The sequence below is a fragment of the Engraulis encrasicolus genome, chromosome 11, assembly GCF_034702125.1.
Source record: "Engraulis encrasicolus isolate BLACKSEA-1 chromosome 11, IST_EnEncr_1.0, whole genome shotgun sequence".
Lineage (NCBI taxonomy): Eukaryota > Metazoa > Chordata > Actinopteri > Clupeiformes > Engraulidae > Engraulis > Engraulis encrasicolus.
Window position 1 is genome coordinate 55,595,866 of NC_085867.1, and position 19,629 is coordinate 55,615,494.

Sequence of the window (19,629 nt, forward strand, 5' to 3'; positions counted from 1 at the left end):
AATGCAATTCAATGCAATGCCCAATCTCTTTGACAATAGCCACGTTTATGATTTTTTTTAAAATTCAGAATTATTCTGTCGAGTTGCATTGCACTTTCATTTATTTCTGAATTGTGAGGTGTTTGCATGATGTTTTCAAAGTGGAATGAAGTGTTATTGGTAACACTTTATTTTAGGGATACATCTATTAGCACTAATACATAGGCTACAATATTAATGCCTTAGTAAGTAACTTGTAAGGCAAAATCAGACAGTTGTTAGACATTTATTCGCAAATGTCTTGTTCATGCACAATAAGGGATTTATTACCAATATAACCTTAGTAAGGACCTAGTAGACCTAGATTTCTATTTATGAGTAAGCAGTAAGGGCCAGAATACAATGTGTATAAGCTCCTGGTACACTGTGTGAACAAACCCTGAACACTGTGAAAACAGATGTGGAAAAAGGGTCCCTATTCTAAAGTGATGCATTGCTCAGCCCAGATGCCTTAGGGCCCCCGCATTACCTAGGGCCCCCACTCTACCCCTCGGGAAGGAAAGTGCAAGAACATTTCTGATTTTGCATTAGTCTCATTAGATATGTAGATCTCACTTATTCTACTCAGTGAAGATGAGTGTAATTGGAAGCATTATATAGCAAGGATTGGACGTAAACTTCTCAATGACGGTGGGTGGTGAGATGTCATTTTTTCATACACCAATTAGTTTTAATTGTAAAAACCCTACAATAAATGCAGAATATAACGATGAGTAATAGTTTGGAAGCGAAACTAAGCTATTCCTTTGTGATAAATAAGTTAATGTTTGAGAAACTTAGCTCCAAGAAGTGCAGTGCATGATGAGTACGCCCTTAGTCAGAAATGGCCAATGCAGCAATGATAATATTTCTGTTGTTACGTACATGGCAAATTGTTTGGATAGCAACTAAATTTCACGAGTGAGGGGAGGAGCTAAGGATGTAGGCTCAGAGCTGGGTAGGTTGTCTGTTGGCCTAGATTGCGTACCCATCATGCACTGCACTTCTTGAAGCTAATGTTCTCAAACATTAACTTAATTATCACAAAAGAATAGTTTAGTTTTGCTTCAAAACTATTATTCTAATGTTCTGCATTTATTTTGGGTTTTTTTACAATTAAAACTCATTGGTACATGAAAAAAAATTACATCTCACCAACCCACCGCCATTGACAAGTGTACGTTCAATCCTTGCTATATATAGGCCTCTTCCTTCCGAACATAAGAGTAAGAGAAAACTAGATATTTCAGCTGGGCCAGTATAAATTATTTAATATACCCTTACTCTTTGTAGATTGGGGGTGGGGCTGGATAGTGTGGGCCTGGGTGGTGTGGGGGCCCTAGGTGACGAGGGTGACTTTGGTAGTGCGGAGGCCCTGAGCCGTCTGGGCTGACCAATGCATCACTTTAGAATAGGGACCCTTATTCCGCATCTGTTTTCACACTGTTCAGGGTTTGTTCACACAGTGTGTCGGGAGCTTATACACATTGTATTCTGCCACTTACTACTTACTAATAAATAGAAATATAGGCTTACTGGTCCTTACTAAGGTTATATTAGTAATAAATCCCTAATTGGGCATGAACAAGACATTTGTGAATACATGCTTAGCAACTGTCTTATTTTGCTTAGTACATGCCTTGCAAGCTACTTACACAGGCATTAATATTGTATGTATTAGTGCTAATAGATGTATCCCTAAAATAAAGTGTTACCGTGTTATTCTGTAAAAGGGCAGCGATAACATGGTGGAGGAGGTTGAGTGATGGTCTCATGGCTCATACCCAGGAATTAACTAAATTAACTAATTGTTCAAAGACTAAAACTACTTGAAAAGTGGACAGAAGAATTAGAAACCTCTCGTTTGAACATTGAAATGGCGGGTAGGTCTAAACAGGAACCCAAAATAACGCAATCCATGACGTGTCCTACAGGCCTACTGTACTGTACAAAGGCTGGCCCATGCATCACCCAACAGACACAAAGACTCTGCACTTCACTTATTCACTGTGTGTGCTGTGCCCGTGTAATGATTCGCTGTTCTCTGCAGCACAACACTACATCATTAGCCTCCCGTGCCATCCTATGTACTTCGGCCAAAAGATTGGCTGTGTAGCCTACTAGTCTGCCCGCTTCCTGCAATCGCGTCAGATCAAACAACCTCCAGACCATGAATACGAAATGAAATGGTTGTATTATGGGATGGTCAGGACCAGGTTACTACATCATTACCATGGCATCGACATTCTAATGATTTATTTCATTACTATTTTTCCATTAGGCCTACCATTACGGCTGTAATAAATTAATTTGTGAATGTTGTTAATGTGTAGGCGTACTAAGGGATTTAATTAATTTATGGGTCACACCAGCAGTCAGAAAAGAATTCCTGACAGCCAAAGATTTCAACTTTATCATAGAAGCTGTTCAGTGCAATATTAGTTTAATTAGTTCCATCATTCACACCTGTTGCTGTCTTTCATCTGTATAGAAATACTTCAGCCTACTGTGAAGTCTTCTCTAGCCTGTGCTGTGGACGTGGAAAATGTAATGGAAATCCATTTGATAATTTGGTAACAATTTACTTGACGCCGGCGTCATACCTATATATGACATAACAGTGTCATAACAGTGTCTTTACGCAGTCATGCATGTATCATAAACATTGTGTCAATGTCAAAAACAATTTATGACTGTCATTAAGAGACATTAGTTTATGATAAAGACAGCCCTAACAAAAGCTTTCATAACCACAAAACGATCATTACATTCACATCACGTCTATGACTCGTCCATAATAGTGTCATGACACTGTTTATACACTAAACGCCGGCGTCAAGCAAAGTGTAACTCATAGTTTAATCTAGATTTGATATAAGATAAGATAACATGATAAGATAATCATTTAATCTCTGTGTTGGTATCTCTCATAAAAAAAGGAATATTGTATTGGCCAGAAATTAGAAAGCCCTTTCATGCAAAGCGTTAACCTTATTGTCACCAAAATGACAATGACCATGGGTAACACTTTCTATGAAGGCCATGTCTGTAGTGCATTATAAGCTCATTTATAATGAATAATGTGCATGATAATTAGTCACAATGCATTATGACATAATGCTCCACGATGCAGTATGTCAACAGTTATGAATAACTATGAATTCAGCTTATAATGCATTATAAATTCAAGGATGAGTGCTCGTTACTGGTTATAAACTACAAGGGAAGGGAATTCTCACAACTATAGACTGAGTTATGGGGCTTTTAAGGATAACGCTTATACACCATCTGGTGGCGAAGAGCTACAGTATATATTTACATTTATGATTGGCCTATAAGTTATATCTGTAGATGTATATAAATGTTCAGTCGACAATAACCATGGCTAGCAGCTTGTTTACGTCATCCTTTTTAGGAGCTTTGGGTAAAATGATCTATGTAAGGCCATATAGACATCCTGTAGTCAAGTGCATTTATGACTTTACCCCAAACAAACCTAACAAAAGGTTTCTAAGTGGTTTACAGTACTTATCAGATGTAGTTGACAACATATTAAAAGTATACCAAAGTTTGACTTCAGGAAAGGCCTCATTTTCAAGATGGCTGCCACTGGGGCCTAAAAGTATTTAAAAAATTCAAAAAGAAGTTCCTGCGCCTTTCAATATGGCTTTAGTTATGTGGTGGTGCGTTGGCTTGGAATATGGAGTAATGCAAAGTCAGAAAGTCTGGAACTCGCACTCAAAAAAGACTTGAAAAGAGATGCCCAAATAAAGTGGGGTTTTAATGATCTCACATATGCCGTGCTATATTTACAAAAGTGCAAACGTTTCGGGTGATCCCATCCTCAGTGCAAAAAAAAAAAACAGAACAAACATTCACATAGGTTTAAAAAGGAAGTGACATCAGAAGCCAGGAAGCAATCAGTTACGAATAGCCAATCAGGACACGTTTTCAATAATGGGTGATTCAGTTGCTGTATGGAGAGATGACAGTGATTAACAAGTATTTAAAAAACAGTAGATCATGTGGTCAATTACAATCACTGCAAAACAGATTAGACTATTGTATCATGCTGTGTCTATATTTCAAAAATCATGATTAAGCAAGGCAAGAAACAATTATAGGAAACAGGTCCAGTCCAAATCCTCATTGAGGCCCTTGGGAGACAATGTTTGCATATAAAAAAATCCATTTGGCTTCACATTGTAATAATTTGGATTCCACAGCACGGTTTCTGTGGCTGGGGGTCAAACGGTCAATCCCGATGAATTGCATTTGGGCCATGTGATGCTGTGGAGAAATGTCTGGCAATGGGTGACTTTGGGTCATTCCTAGAGATCGCGCTCCTGTGTTCATTTATGCGGACCCTCAGTTGCCTGTTAGTCTTGCCAATGTATTGTAGGCCGCAGGGGCTTGAAAGTAAGTAGATCACAGAAGAAGAGCTGCAAGTGATGAACTTGTTGATGTTATATTCTATGCCCGACACATTGCACATGAATTTGCTGGTCTTCTTGATGCCTGTGGTGGTACAAGATGTACAGTTACGGCAAGGAAAAAAACCCACAGCAGCATCAAGTCTGTCTTTTGGCTTGCAGTGGTCAAAGGTGTTGGCATGGACTAGAGTGTCCCGAATGTTTCTCGACCTGGAATGGGTGAACAATGGAAGCTCTTTGAACAAGGCTGAACATACAGGATCTGTGTTGAGAACATTCCAATGTTTTTTGATGATCTGTGTGATCTGGTTGCTGAGGGGGGTGTAGGTAGTGCAACATATCAGAGAGTGTTCTTTCTTTTTCTTCCTAGTTAGGGTCCCCATGTGTGTCTGGTTCACTTTGGTCAGTGCCTGGTTCACTGTTTTCCTGCCATACCCAATGTCCAAAAATTGTGTGTTCATTTTTTTTTTTCAGACTCAGTCTGGAAGTCATCGTCATCATTGCATATTCGCCTGACCCTTAGAAATTGGCTGTAGGGCAGTCCTTGTTTCAAAGAGGAAGGGTGAAAGCTGGAAGCATGTAATATGCTATTCTTATCGGTAGGTTTGACATACAGGGATGTGTGTATGGAGTTGTTTTCAAAAATCACCCAAGTATCTAAAAACTGACTTTGTGAGGGTCACACTCCATGTTGAACTTAAAGGTGTTGTGCAGGCAGTTCATATACAGCAGAAAGGAATTGAGCAGTTGTTCCGAGACCTGCAACACCAGAAGACAATCGTCAATGTAACGTTTGTAAAAGAGGATGTTGTTTGAGCAACCCCCATCTTCTGCAGGTAAAAGTCCTGGCCAAAAAGAAAATAGTTCCTGCTCAGGACTATGTCTGTCAGCTCCAAAATAAATTGAGTCGGGGGAGATTCATTCTCACGCTTATCCAAAAAATGCTGAAGTGCCATAAGACCACTCTGATGTGGAATGTTGGTGTACAAAGATGAAACATCCATGGTAGTAAGTATTATGCTGTTATCAGTTACATTCAACTGTGACAGCTGGTCCAAGAGGTCACCAGTGTCTCTGATGTATGAGGGCAGATCAGTCACCAGTGATCGTATGTGGTGGTCGATGTATTTGGAGAGGGGCTTTGTCAAGGAGTTGTTGCTTGAAACTGTAGGACGTCCAGGAGGGATCTTAGTAAATTCCTTATGCACTTTGGGCAATGTGTAAATCACAGGAATGGTTGGGTGCTCATTGATAAGAAACTTCTTTTCTGAGCTGGTAATGTGTCCAGCTGCAAGAGCTGAATTCACAAATGTGTCAATTTCTCTCTTGAATTTGGTTGTGGGATCACTAGGGAGCTTGCTGTATGCGACTGTGTCTGCCAGTGGTTTAGCAATCTCTGTCTCATAATTGACTCTGTCCATGCAAATCAGACCACCTCCTTTGTCAGCGCCCTTGAAGATTATGTCTGACTCTTTGGATAATTTCTTAAGACAAACCCTTTCTTGAGTATCAAGGTTGGAGTAGTGCTTAGTGCCTGCATTCTCAGTCTGCCACTGGGGCCTTAAATTCACTATCATCTTAAAATTACATTGAAATGACCAGGAATAGTGCTGTATGGTGTATGTTTCGATCATTTAATGTTGTAATTAGAATTTTTCCTTGATATTGAATGGTCATAAGTGCGGTTTGATGTTTAAACAATCCATTACAACTGTATGGTACTGTAATATTAGTCGAATTTGGACTACCATGTGTAGACTAAGTAGGCCTCCTGCTGACCTCTTCTTTGTATGTATTTTAGTTCTGCTGATTGGTCATTTTCAAAATATTATTAACCATATATGTTATGCATGTTTTAAAGTGTATTTATTTATTTAATTAATTATTGCACGTAGGCCTATGTTATTTAGTCAGTGATGATGAATGGTGAAAAAGCAAGGAATCCATACGAAGGGTTCAAATTTTCACTTTTCACTGCCCCCTGTATAGACAAGACATTGGCATCCTGGTGGGTGGCCAAAGTAAAGAATTAAGCATCCTAACAATGCACCAATGCAACAAAGTGGGATCAAGTTCAGTCTCCTAAATTGGGGTGACTTTCCTTTCCTCCATTCATTCTCCTAGTCTCCTAAAGTGGCATGGCTGCCATAGGAGTGGTAGATATCCATGAACCACCTTATCAATCGTCTCTGATGTGTATTGCAGAGACAGGTACACCAATGATCTTGGCTGCGCCTGCAGAGCTCTATTGTAGTCAGTGTAGCTCCTTGTCCATACTGTGGTGAAAATGGAATGGATGCTCTCAATTGTTTGTCTTAGAAAGGTGGTCATGATGAGTGGTGAAGCACTTGCCCGGATTGAGATTGCTCTGGAAGTTGAGCTACAACTTGGCTTTCTTCACTCTCTACTGATGCAGTGTTGGTCCAAAAAGGTCCTTATTGATGTGCAAACTCACATCTCTCATCGTTGTGCTGCCCAAAAGGTCTACCTCTTTCCTGCAGTGAATCTCGTTGCTCTTCTTTAACAAGATGATTGGAGTGATATGCTGTTGTGCAGTCGTTATTAGTAGGGTATTGGAAGGCTGAGCATGATAGTGGAAAAAGTGACTTGGGCAGAGCAGGAGGACTACTTTGTCAAAGCTGTATCCCAGGGCAAGCAAGGAGCATGGACCTGGTGGGAGGACACCATCCATGGGGTCACAAATTGGCTGGACATCTTGCAAGGGCACTCCAGTTGCGCCCTGTTTGGACAGCTACTGCAGCTCCTTTTATTGTGTGATCCCAGTACTCCTTCAGCTGTAACACCAGTCATGCCTTCTCTTGCTTGTATTCAACACCTACAGACTTCAGTGGAAGTTGAAGCTCATCAAGAGTCCTGCATTGGAGAAGTAGCGATGGGGGCCTGACCCTTTCCTGATGTAGGAGTTGGCAATGCCATCCAACCTGCTGGCTGTGGTACAGGATATTTCACACAGACACTGGAAAAGTTTGAATTGGTAGCATCATAGCTTAAGGGCCTTTTGACTCATTGCTTGTGGTCTCTGGTCGACAAAGTTCATCAGACATCAGGTCATTTCAAGGTCATTCTAAGGCCATGGTCATAAGGGCCTACATATATAGCCAGGCCGTGCCCTCCTAGTGACGCAACACTCTAAGCGTTGCTACTAGTCAGGGCCTCGTTTCCCGATAACGATGGTTCTTAGCCTTACGTGTGTCGTTAACCAGTGATCCTACGAATGTTCTTAGATTTCCTACGACTGTTTCCCAAAGACACTCGTACATGAACGCGCGTGCACAGCCTCTAAGATCATTCGTAGCGTCGCTCTTAAGGATCGCTGTCCACATATGTGGTGCTGAAGTGTCCTCGGAGTGAACTGCGCCGTTATGCTGCTAAACCATTTACAAAATGTAAGGCGCGTGTCAGTATCTAAAGTTGCTTTCTATAGGGGTGGGACTACATTTGTAGCAGTTTGCAACTATCGACAGGAGTTATTGTTGGCAAATGAAATAAAATGCACACACACAATGAAATCATGCAAAACCACGAGCTACGCCGCTAAACCAGGCAAAGCGCGTGTAGTTGGCTACCGTGCTTAATATTTAAGAAGACAAGTAGGCCTAGTAGTTCCAAATTGGAATGCGCGTTTGGGGAGCGGCGCGCAAAGTACCGCGCACTCAAGGCTTTAACTGTGAGGAACATTTTGCACGGCAGTCTGCTGTTATTAAAACAAAACATCTACACGAATCCCCATCGCTGCCTTTTTATGTCATAGTTTACCCTTAGCCTACAACTATCGTGTCTTTTCTGCGTCGCCTTCCCTTTCTTAGGGTAGGCCTACTTGAAAATGAAAGAGGGCGCAACGACTCGCTGACCGTTTTTCTTTTTTTTTTTAATGTTTCGGTAGTGACCTTCCGACATCACCACTCTTGTCTCTGGTCGCCGAAGCCCCCTATTTATTTTGCGTGTGGATGCCTTGTTCTTGTTCACGAAGCACCCACACAAATTATGATTGATCACAGTTTAATAATGCCCTGATTTATCAAACACAGCTGAACTATTTTACTGCCGGTAAAATATTTTCCAAACACATTGCTTTTATTTTATACACTTACACAATTAATGTTACCTTCTTATTTTCGTTACAGTGTCAACTGTGGTGCCATGATATTTACACTCCCGTCTTAAAACATCAACTTGAAGCGCAAGTTTCCTCTTTTCCTGTGGGTGTCTCCACTGTGCCATGCCGTTACGATCAATCTTAGCGCGTTAAGACTACTCCAGATCACTCGTGGATTTCTCTTAGAGTTACGTGTCAACCTGCGATGGATCTTTGCTAAGTTGGCTTTGGGAAACGCTCCGTGAGCTCTACGATGGTGTTACGTGTGAACTTAAGTAGCACGTAGCGTTAAGTAGTACTTAAGGCCCTTTCGGAAACGAGGCCCAGGTCAAGAGCAATGCAAGTACTTTCTGAGTTCCCGTAAAATCAGGAACTCCCCCCACTTTATCGGGAAGCAAACCATTAGTAATGCAAGGGAAGCTTGTCAACCATGCGGTTTGGGAAATGTTAATTGTTATGCTCTTGGTCAGACCAAGTCTCGAAGAGATTTGAAAGTCAATGATAATCAGGCTACTACATATATATATAAATATATGATGTAATAAATAAATATATACACAAATAAAAGTTCAGAAGCAAAGATATTTTTTAAATAAAGAAGTAAAAATAATCACGATTTAAAAAACTAAAATAGATGCAAACAATGGGGTTAGCTATCCATAGCCTACACATGCCAGGGCAGATTAATATTACAATACAATACACCAAAACAACAACAACCTGTAATTGTAAGTGTAACCGGTGGTTATACTGAACCTTTATTCTGACGGGGTAACGACGCTCCCCTTTCCTTCCGGTGGGTAGCATATATCATTGCGGTGGTAACTAGCTAGCAAAGACGCTATGTTTTTGATGCTGCAGAGGGTAGCGTGGGTGCACCGCTCTCTCTTTCCCTCCGTTTGTGGTTGAGCCACCGTACAGGAAAGGTAGGCGTCCTTCTCGGTTGGTTTATTGCTCTTTTTGGTGCATTGTAATGTACTTAGTTGTTGGTTACTGACACCATTTAACTTAATCGTAGCCCTGTCCATCGGCGGCTGGCGTGGGGTCGGCTGCTGTTCTGGGATGGTGTGCCGAGCTGGGCAAACTCAAGTGTCGCTGGTGGCGTGTCTCCACTTTGTGTCCTTTGTGGTTGACTGCTTGCGTGCCGCTTCGAGAGAACCAGAGGTAATGCCGGCATTTTCTGTAAGAGTCTCGACGCTTAGCTCTTGACTTGTGTAGGGAGTTGTGCATTTCCACAATACACAACTCCTGTTTAATCGATTTATAACTGCCGTGCCTAATGGTAACTTTCTCGTTAAATGTACATAGGAGGAGTTGGTGCCTTCGACTACACTGATGCAGTGTCACTAGAGAAGGGGGGCATCACTGTTCTTTTCCCAACCTGTTTTCCTTGTTTTGTTTTTGTTCTCTTGTGTACCTTGTAGAGGTGCTCCGATTGCTCGGCAGCCGATCATGCTCGGCCGATAATGGCCAAAAATAGCCTGATCGGTGATCGGAAAAACATGCCGATCAAAAAACCGATCCAGAGATATTAAATTCCTCACGCAACCATTTCGCCTTTACACCTGGCGCTGCCTGCATGTAGCCTAGGTGCTGGCTCTGCACAGCTGCTGCACCAAAATAAGGCATCTTTACTTGTCTTTAACTTTTTGGAATTCCCTCCTTCATTTTCACCATTTATAATCATATCTGCATCAACAATGATCTGATTTTCCGATCCATGCGCAGTTTACATGACGCTTGTAATTTGTGAATGACGTGTCAGTCTCGCCATGTTCACTATTTTGAGTTACAGCCTGTCAGCACGCAACAACTAAACGTTTCCAAAACAATCATCAACTGTATTGTTTTTAAAGTTGTAGCCTAATGGACAGCCAGGTCATTAGTTTTGTAGTCGCTGCAACACCAAACAGCAACTAGGGAGAATGGACGGTGAAACTCAATGAGTCTGTGCAGGGAATTCTACATTCTATGACAGTGTTACAGAGAAAGAGCTTTCCTCGCAGACACGCTGTGTTGTGCGTGTTCCCTGTTCTTTCAAGTGAAGTTTTTTTTTTCTTGTTTTGTGTACATAGAATCTCAAGTGTTTCAGTCACAATGTAATTTGCGATAGACTACTTCTCGCCCGTTAGCCATTTTACGTTATAACCTGTGTAGTTGCCTCGGTCAGCACGCGACAAGTTCACGTTGTCCGCACAAGCATGCCAACGTTATTGTTTTCAAAGTTGTAATTGACAGTCAGTCGATTAGTTTGATAGTCGCTGAAACGCCAAACGGCGACAGAAGTGAGAGGGAGAGAGCAGAACGGTCGCGGAGCACTACAGCTGTGGACAGTGAGTGACAGAGAGGGGAGGGGCTCTCCTCACGAGGCTGCTCATTTAAAGCGACAGGGTTTTTTCTCGTATGCAGAAGACGAGAGACTGAGATCCAGGTGTCTGAGCTTCAATCTCAAATAGTTAAGTAATTATATGCAATAACTTATAAATTGATGTAATGTTTCAGTTTCAATTCAATCTTAAATAGTTTAGTAATTATATGCAATAACTTATAAATTGATTAATACTGTAGACTTACTTGTAGGCTATATTACCAACACTAGTCTGAAAGAGCTGAAAGATAATAATAATAATAATAACTAATAATAATAATAATAATAATAATAATAATAATAATAACAATAATAATAATAATCATAATAGTAATAGCCTAATAATAGGCCTACATTGTGAAAGCGACATGTGCAAATTAAGATTGATTGGTTTATGGGCAGAAATATTCAATAAGGATAATTAATAGGCTATTAAAAAAATAGGAAATAATTTCTGTGATCGGCAATGATCGGTGATCGGCAGATAAAGATTTTTGGTGATCGGTATCGGTGATCGGGCCAAAAAATGGTGATCGGAGCACCTCTAGTACATTGTGTAACGTGATTCATGTATGAAACTTAGTGTATTTCTTGGGCTAGTGCAATTATTATTAGTGCAATCTCTGGCAGTATTGCCAATGACCTTTGGAACAGTTTTTGGTTGCTGTAGTGGGAGACCAAACATAGCATAATCTAACTAACAAGTGTGTGACCATTCCAGACTTTGCCTACGGGCAGTTTTGTGTGTTATTTATTTTATTTCTCTACTAACAGTGTTTGCAGTGCATTGTCTGCTGTTTGGTCCCCTCCTCATGCAATTGCATAATTTGCACCTTATTGTAACTATTGGTAATTGCCCTTTATGCCACTTTTGTATTGCACTGGTTCAGAAGTTACATGAAATCCATGACTGAGCCTGAGAGGCAGATATCTTGAAATTCAGAAAAGATGAGAATTACTGAAAGAAAATAAAAAGAACTCTGAATTGTATGACAGTTGTATCTCTTGTTATTCGCTAACCTGTTGCGGGGAAAGTCAAATCAAGTGTTTGATGGTTGGGTTCTCTCACCCTAACAAATGAGAGTGGCGTAGTCACTAAACATCTTAAAAATATTAAAAAATATTTTAAAAAATATTACGGTAAAGAGATAACGCAGGCCACATAAGCATTTATGCATCAAGGACATATCCTAATAACAACATTACATGGTAAAACAAACATCAAACACCTCTATCCCTGGTAATTTCAATGTCATTTTATGGCCACAGTCATTTTTAGGGCCCCGAAGCGGCCATCTTGAAAATGAGGTCTTTTCTGAAGTCAGATTTTGGTAGACTTTTAGTATGTTGTGAAGCACATCTGATACTACTGTAAACCACTTAGAAACCTTTTCTTAGTTTTTTTTAGGGTTTGGTGTATTATTTTCATAAATGCACTCAACTACTGTTTTTCAGTAGAAGTGCGAAGGGGGAGGGGATGGTGTGTGTGTGTGTGTGTATGTATGTATGTGTGTGTGTGCGTGCATGCATGCGTGTGTCTGTGTACATGTGCAAATGGCTGTGTGTGTGTGTGTGTGTGTGTGTGTGGGGGGGGGGTTGTTGTACAAATAGTGGCATTTTATCAAGATTTTTTCATCAGAGCTGTGAAGTGCAAGAGGAGTGTGTCGTGCGGTAAACAGGTTGAGGTTAAAGTTGTTTGCACAGACGTAAGTCACTTCAACTCCTATGAAAATAGATATCTGTGGTGGCCCAACAGATCTAATAACTGTTGCCAAAGTGCCCCATGCATGGACGCTTGCAGCAGTTTGGGCTCTGTGCTGTCCCTTCATTACCAAATTTGTCGAAGTCTGCATGTGTGCATTGTAAGGACTATTACACCTAAGTTAAGTCATTTCCCCTCATTTTACGAATGCCCGCCATTTTGTAAAATACATTACAGACGCCATTTTCTATACTGTACCTGATCAAATTACATACGTGGCTCAGCCCCGCCCCTTACCTATAAAACCCTGGTCAAGGTGTGATTCTGGGCCCGACTCCCTCATCCAGAGGTGAAGACAACATCTCGGGACCACGAGTCTCCTTGGAGACGTATATTTTAGAAATGATTGAAACTGTAAGTTATCTTGGCCAGGTTAACACTACGGTCGATATATTTCTTCCTTCAACCGGTTTTCGTTTGCATTGCATTCGGTTGCAATATTTCGAGTGACTTTTGCGAACACTGCTAGGAGAGCAGTGAGTCAGGACACACGAGGAACTCACGCGCTATAGGATAACTTTTGTACGGAATTGTTAAACAATTGTTAATCTTTTTCTAGTACCGAAATCAAAGTAACCTCGCCTAGACTCTACGGAGATTCTGCTGAGCCTGATGGTCTGTCCCCAACAGAGTGGACAACCCGGTACAGTTCTGAGCGTGTGGAACGGATCCACGTGCACCCCCCTTTCTCACTTGACCTCCGCAGGACGGCACTGCAAAGATCATCGGAGTACACAACGAAATACCCCTTTCCTTTCCCTGTTCAACGACGCAAGACTCTTTGGACATACCGCAGCCTCACGCGCTGGAAAACGCGATTGGAAGTTGGAACGCTCGGCCACACGACCCGAGCATCTTGGAGAACAAAGGAACTCGCGTGCACGAGGAAGCACGCATCCATCTCGCCCCGAGAGATCAAATGGTTCTCTCTCTTCCTACCAAGGATAACGCAGTAAGCACTGAATTGGGCATAGATATGCAGTTAGAACTGTTACATAGCTTTGAGGAGTTGTGCTTAAATATCCACACTTGTAGAGTGTGATATATTTTATTTTGGGTTATTTTGTTCTTTCTTTTCTTTCTCTCTTTCTCCCCTCTCATCACCACAAATAGCCACACGCTATTCTTAGTTTACATGCCGGTAGTTGCAGTATTGCAATAGGCTTACATGCACCCACATGTAAATTATCCACTCACAGAGATCCTACACGTACCAGTGTTTTTAACCCATAGAGTTATCGAGTCGAGGACGTAAGCTATTGTCGGAAAAGAGCGCCAAGCGCCCCTTTCCCTTCCCCCCTTTAAACAAAGGACGGTATTCTCTGATCAGCTTGAATTCTTATCTTGAAGATAGTTTCCCGCTTCATCAGAAGAAAGCTTAACGCCCCTCCTTGTAACTCATATTTCGGTTCTGCGCAGAATCATTTGAGACATAGTTCATACCGAATATACATCTCTCACTCTCTCTCTCCTCCCACCGCTACGCACACGCGGTAACAGAAGTGCGCGGCGCCCACAAAGCGCGCCTCCTTCTCTCTCTCTCTCTCTCTCTCTCTCTCTCTCTCTCGCATAGCGTACACACACACGCGCGCATAGCGCATCCTCTCATACCCCGTATATATATTGTATATTTTACCTAAGTTCTTATGCCCTGCAAGTCACATTGGCTGTATCAGTGTTATGACCGGATGATGCTTTTACAATAAATGTGCATTGTGGTGAACTGTGTTTGTCTTATTTGAACAATTTCTACGAAGTCAACCAGAAAAGAATTCACACAAAACCTTCAGATTATTACTCAATAATGGTCATGATTTTATGAGACGGTCATGAAACGTGTTTCATGCAATCATTAATTAGACAATTGACGATTCCATGAGTACACACCTACACATTATTGATGCCCAGCGCGAAGAGTTTAACACACTCTTCATGCATCATTTCTTATACTCTTATTCCTCACATATAGTTATAACACATTACATATTTGGAACTGTATAAGAATTTTATACTTATTGATGTAATTATAATTACATTACTGTACTTCCCTTACATTTAATGGTGCCCCTGCGTGAGGAAGAATATTCCTCACGCCCATTGCAGGATTACCTACATTTAATGGTGCAAGCCGTGTGAGGAAGTTATCCACACCCAATAATGTAATTTCGATTGCATAACTGCAATTGACCCTACAGCATTCATGTCTTTGTGCGTGCACCTGGTTGTGTGTATGCATGCATGTGAAGTGAAGGAAACTCCAACTCCCATTGTCATTGTGACACAGGACTCCATACAAGTGCACACTGCACACAATAAAATTGCATTGATGCCTCACCCGTGCCGTGCAAGGGGACAGCCTCCAAAGGTGCCCCATGGGAGCAGTCCCGTGGGACAGTACCATGCTCTGGGTACCTCAGTCATGGAGGAGAATTGGGGGACAGCGTTGGTAAATTACTCCCCCAAGAGGTGTGAAGAGGCAGGTGTGTTTTTTGTGTCTAAGAGAGAGAGAGAGAGAGAGAGAGAGTGTGTTTGGTGGGGTACAAATTGGAGCATTATGTCAAGATTCAGCATCCTGTGGTTTTCAGCTGTGAAGTGCAAGGGGAGTGCATTGAAAGAAAGTATGTGTAAGGCGGTTAACAGATTGTGGTACAGATGTTTACGCAGAATTCTCTTGAATTCCCCCTCTCCTTTACTCGAAATATATAGTGACATCACAGATAGCTTAGTCACTACTTGCAGCAACCATTATGTCAAAGTGTTTTATTTCGTCTTTAAAGGTGCACTGTGTAGGATGGTGGTTAGAGTAGGTATTGCAACTGTGCTGCCCATTGAAACTGCTGTTAATTGCCAAATTTCATCTTTTCATGAATCTTTACTAAATAATAATCTAATACTTACTAATATAACCAAAGTATAGCACATTCTGCAGCTAAATGTTTTTATTTCTTTAAATAGTGGCGGACTATGGAAAAGATCCCCCTTTTCATGTACAGTATGTACTGTTTTCATGTACTAGAATTTGATGGTGGTGGTAAGTTATTGTGAAAAACGTTACATTTGTGAATGGACAGCATGAATTCTGGAAAGAAAATACTAACAATATTAAGCAGTGCACCTTTAAGAATAATTTGTTAGGTGAAGACAAAGAATAGGTATAGCATTCGTCAGAGAACATTTGCTGAATCGATAGCCTCGGTCGCAACCAAGCAGATATTTTTGTGATCAAAACGAGATTTGCTTGGTCTTAAAAAGGTGGGGCTGAATGCTTGGCAAACAAAATTAACAATATCTAACATGATTTCCCAAAATATCTAACATGATTTCCCAAGACATAACAAACTATTACTAAGGCTCCCGTCGGATTGGTAGAAGCTAGGAGCCATTTTCACTTAAAGAAAGCTTCTCAGCTCAGAGATTCTCAGCTTTTAAACAAGACCTGAAGTGTGTCTTCAGGTCTAATGTCACAGGGTGACAAGGGCTGTTGGTGGAGGTCGGAACTGATTTTTTTTTTTGTTTCTCAGGGGAAGGTTTTAACCGATGGACAATAACAGAGACTGGTTTTATCATGGACTTATGGACTGGGACCCACTAGTTTGACGCCCTCTTGGTACTTACGTGGTACGTCAAACACTTCAAACAAACGATTTAGGGTTAGGGTTAGGTTTAGGGTTAAGGTTAGGGTTAGGGTTAAGGTTAGGGCTAGGTTTAGGGTTAGGGTCGTATGACGTAAGCGGTAAGTGCCGAAAGGGCGTCGAATTAGTGAGTCCCTTATGGACTTGTGCAGGTGCAAGGCGGGAGATTTGGGGAACGTGATTGGTGCATACGGGGTGGGTGAGGGTTTTTATGTGCAGGTGATTGAACTCACGGGAACGGAGGAAGCGGACGAGCGGCGATGCAGCAGGGGAGTCGAGAGGAAGAGAGAGGGAGCCAGCTGACGGGGACGAGACGCAGGAGACGTGACCTGACCGAGCCGAAGCTGAGAAGCAGACGCCGGAGGCCTGGGGGACGCCAAGCCGGTAGCCGGACGGGCCTAGGAAGAAGGCGGACGAGCACAGATCCTACGGATCGAGAATGGCCACCTGCGACCCGATGGAAGAGGCGGACAGAGTCCGTGACCTGGGCGCAGAGTTTCATGCCACGTTGGAAATGGAGGGGTGAGAACGCTCGCCCCTTAGAAAGATAAGTGCATTCCCGTGACCTAGTCTCCGTGGCACTTTAAGTCTAAGAAGCCCCCTCCCTCCAAGAAGGCAGACCGCTCGGCTCTCCTGTTCTCTCTCGGAACGAATCTCTCTCTCTCTCCCCCTCGCTCTCTCACCTGCCTCTCCACTCCTTCCTCCGACTCACACCTCCTGGGCCCCGCCTCAGCCTCGCCATAAGATGGTTAACGATAATAATCCTTAAAATGTGTAACCGGATGGCCGTCCTAGTATTTCACTATTTTTGGAGATTGCAGTGCAGTGTAATGCGTGCCATGAGCTATGGTGTGTAAATCACGTGTGCTATCAGAATCCGGCCATCCCGTGTGCATATTTATAAATCATAAGAGTAACGACGGTGGCATCACGTATGAACACTGGCTGGTGACGTTTCCTTGTCCTCCCCAGCATTCGTCGGATTGACGTGACTGCACTGTAAACCCCAACATGTTCCACGAACTATAAACTTTTGTGGAAACTTATTCCCATTAAAGTTTTAGTTTTGTGACCAAATGTTTTATGTAAATACTACATACATCCATGCATATGATGGACACAAAATATTTAAGAAAATGATCAAAAACTTTGAAATTATTGAAAAGATTGAAAACATTAATTCCATAATTAGATTTTTAGTTTTTAGTCAAGTAGGCCTATGTACTCCAAACTCTAAAATGCACAGAAATAATGGTTTACACAAAAGATTTGTGTTGAAAACTGAAACGTTTATGTAAGTCTTCCATAAAATCAGACATCTGGTGGTCCCATATCGGCTGCCTGTGGAGCATAAATAATAAGTGTAAGACTTTCATGAGGACTTGTTGGATTAGGACCCTAGCATGATCACTGGGTTTGATACACTGGTTTTTATACAAAAGTGAAATGTGCAATATGTCATCATGAAATTGCAACGCATCACTTGCAAATACACTGCAGATGTGTACTACAAGAAAAAGATTTGTATGAAAGGCCTACACTGTGCTAGCCTAACTAGCAGTAACTAACATACTAAGCTAAATTGCTAACATAACATACACACAGTGTAGCATCAAGAGCACCTAAGGTCACACACAGCAACCTAGTAAACAACTACATATACACACCAACACACTTTTATGGGTCTTTTCTTACCTGGAAGTGAGGTTGATAGACACATTTTCCCATGCCAAGTTGTCAGTTGTGGTTTGAGAAGTTTGTATTTTATGTTACATTTTAATAAAACAGGGTTCTATTGTTCTGACATGAATGGGTTCTTCTATACACAAGGCAGAAGCTGGTAAACAATACAAAAAACAACTAAAACAACCAAAAAAGCAAGTGCCCCGGCCTAAGGATTCGAACTCTCAACCTCAAGATAAGGACATGCTAGTGTGGCTATATGCAGAGGACTATCCCCTACACCAGTGTTTCTCAACTGGTGGGTCACGACCCAAAAGTGGGTCGCGGAGGGGGTCATGGGTGGGTCCATAGGCGGCGCTACAGCAAGACTCTTGGGGAAGCTAAACACACACAAAATAAAAAAGGGGGGGGGCGTGCAAACGTCATCGGAGAGACTGTGGTAGGAGGGTCTGGGGGCACTTCATCAGTCGCCACGCGAGGCCCTAATCGCAACTTTTGATATATTATCTGCATGACATTATACAAACCCCAACTCCGATGAAGTTGGGACGTTTGGTAAACAGTGAATAAAATCAAAATGCTATCATTTTCAAAATATTCTATCTATCTATTAGGGGTGTGCAAATGAATCGTCATAACGATGCATCGCGATTCTTGTTTTCGCGATAGACTGCATCGATTCATGACGCCAGAAATGGATTCTTTAAAGCGGAATTCACCTTTAGCCATTTTGCACTATTAACATGGTTAATGTACTCTAACTTTGTATTTTACTTTTTAAAAAAATGGAATTTTGCGTTATTGTGATAAATTTTACACAATTGCGTCTTCAAGCATAAATTTCACTGCTGTATTGGTTGACTCAATTGACCAGAATGCACTGCGCCGTTGCCATACCAACACAACACGCCGAAGCAACTTATCGAGTTGTAAACAGAGCGGAGACCGACAGCCATTGAGACAGCGACATAGACAGCGACATAGACAGCGACATAGATAGATAGATAGATAGATAGATAGATAGATAGATAGATAGATAGATAGATAGATAGATAGATAGCCTGGTGTAGCTTAGATAGATATTATAGATAGCCTAGATAGTATAGAAAGCCAGATAGTTAGTTACCATAGATAGATAGATAGATAGATAGATAGATAGATAGATAGATAGATAGACTAGCTTTAGTGTGTGTGTTTGTGTGTGAGAGAGAGAGAGAGAGAGAGAGAGAGAGAGAGAGAGAGAGAGAGAGAGGGAGAGAGGTAGCCTAGTGAGAGAGGGAGAGAGGTAGCCTAGTGAGAGAGGGAGAGATGACGAGATCCTGTGTGATTTGTGGGTGTAAGGATAATCGGTCCAGACCACCGGGAGTAAGCTTTCTGTGAGGGGCTGAGAGCCTGTCCCAGCACGGGATTGCATTCAAACAGAGGGGTCCTGCCTACTCCAGACCGTCTGTGGCTTCCCTCACCTCGAGGAAGCCCGAGTACTCCCCATCGGTCGAAGGGTAGAGCTGCCTTACCGCATTCACAAGGCAGGACGGCAGGGCTCTGCGGTTGTGCCGCCCCAACCGCTCGCCTCTCAGCAGCCACTCGATCAGAATGCGGTAGGCAACTAGACGAAG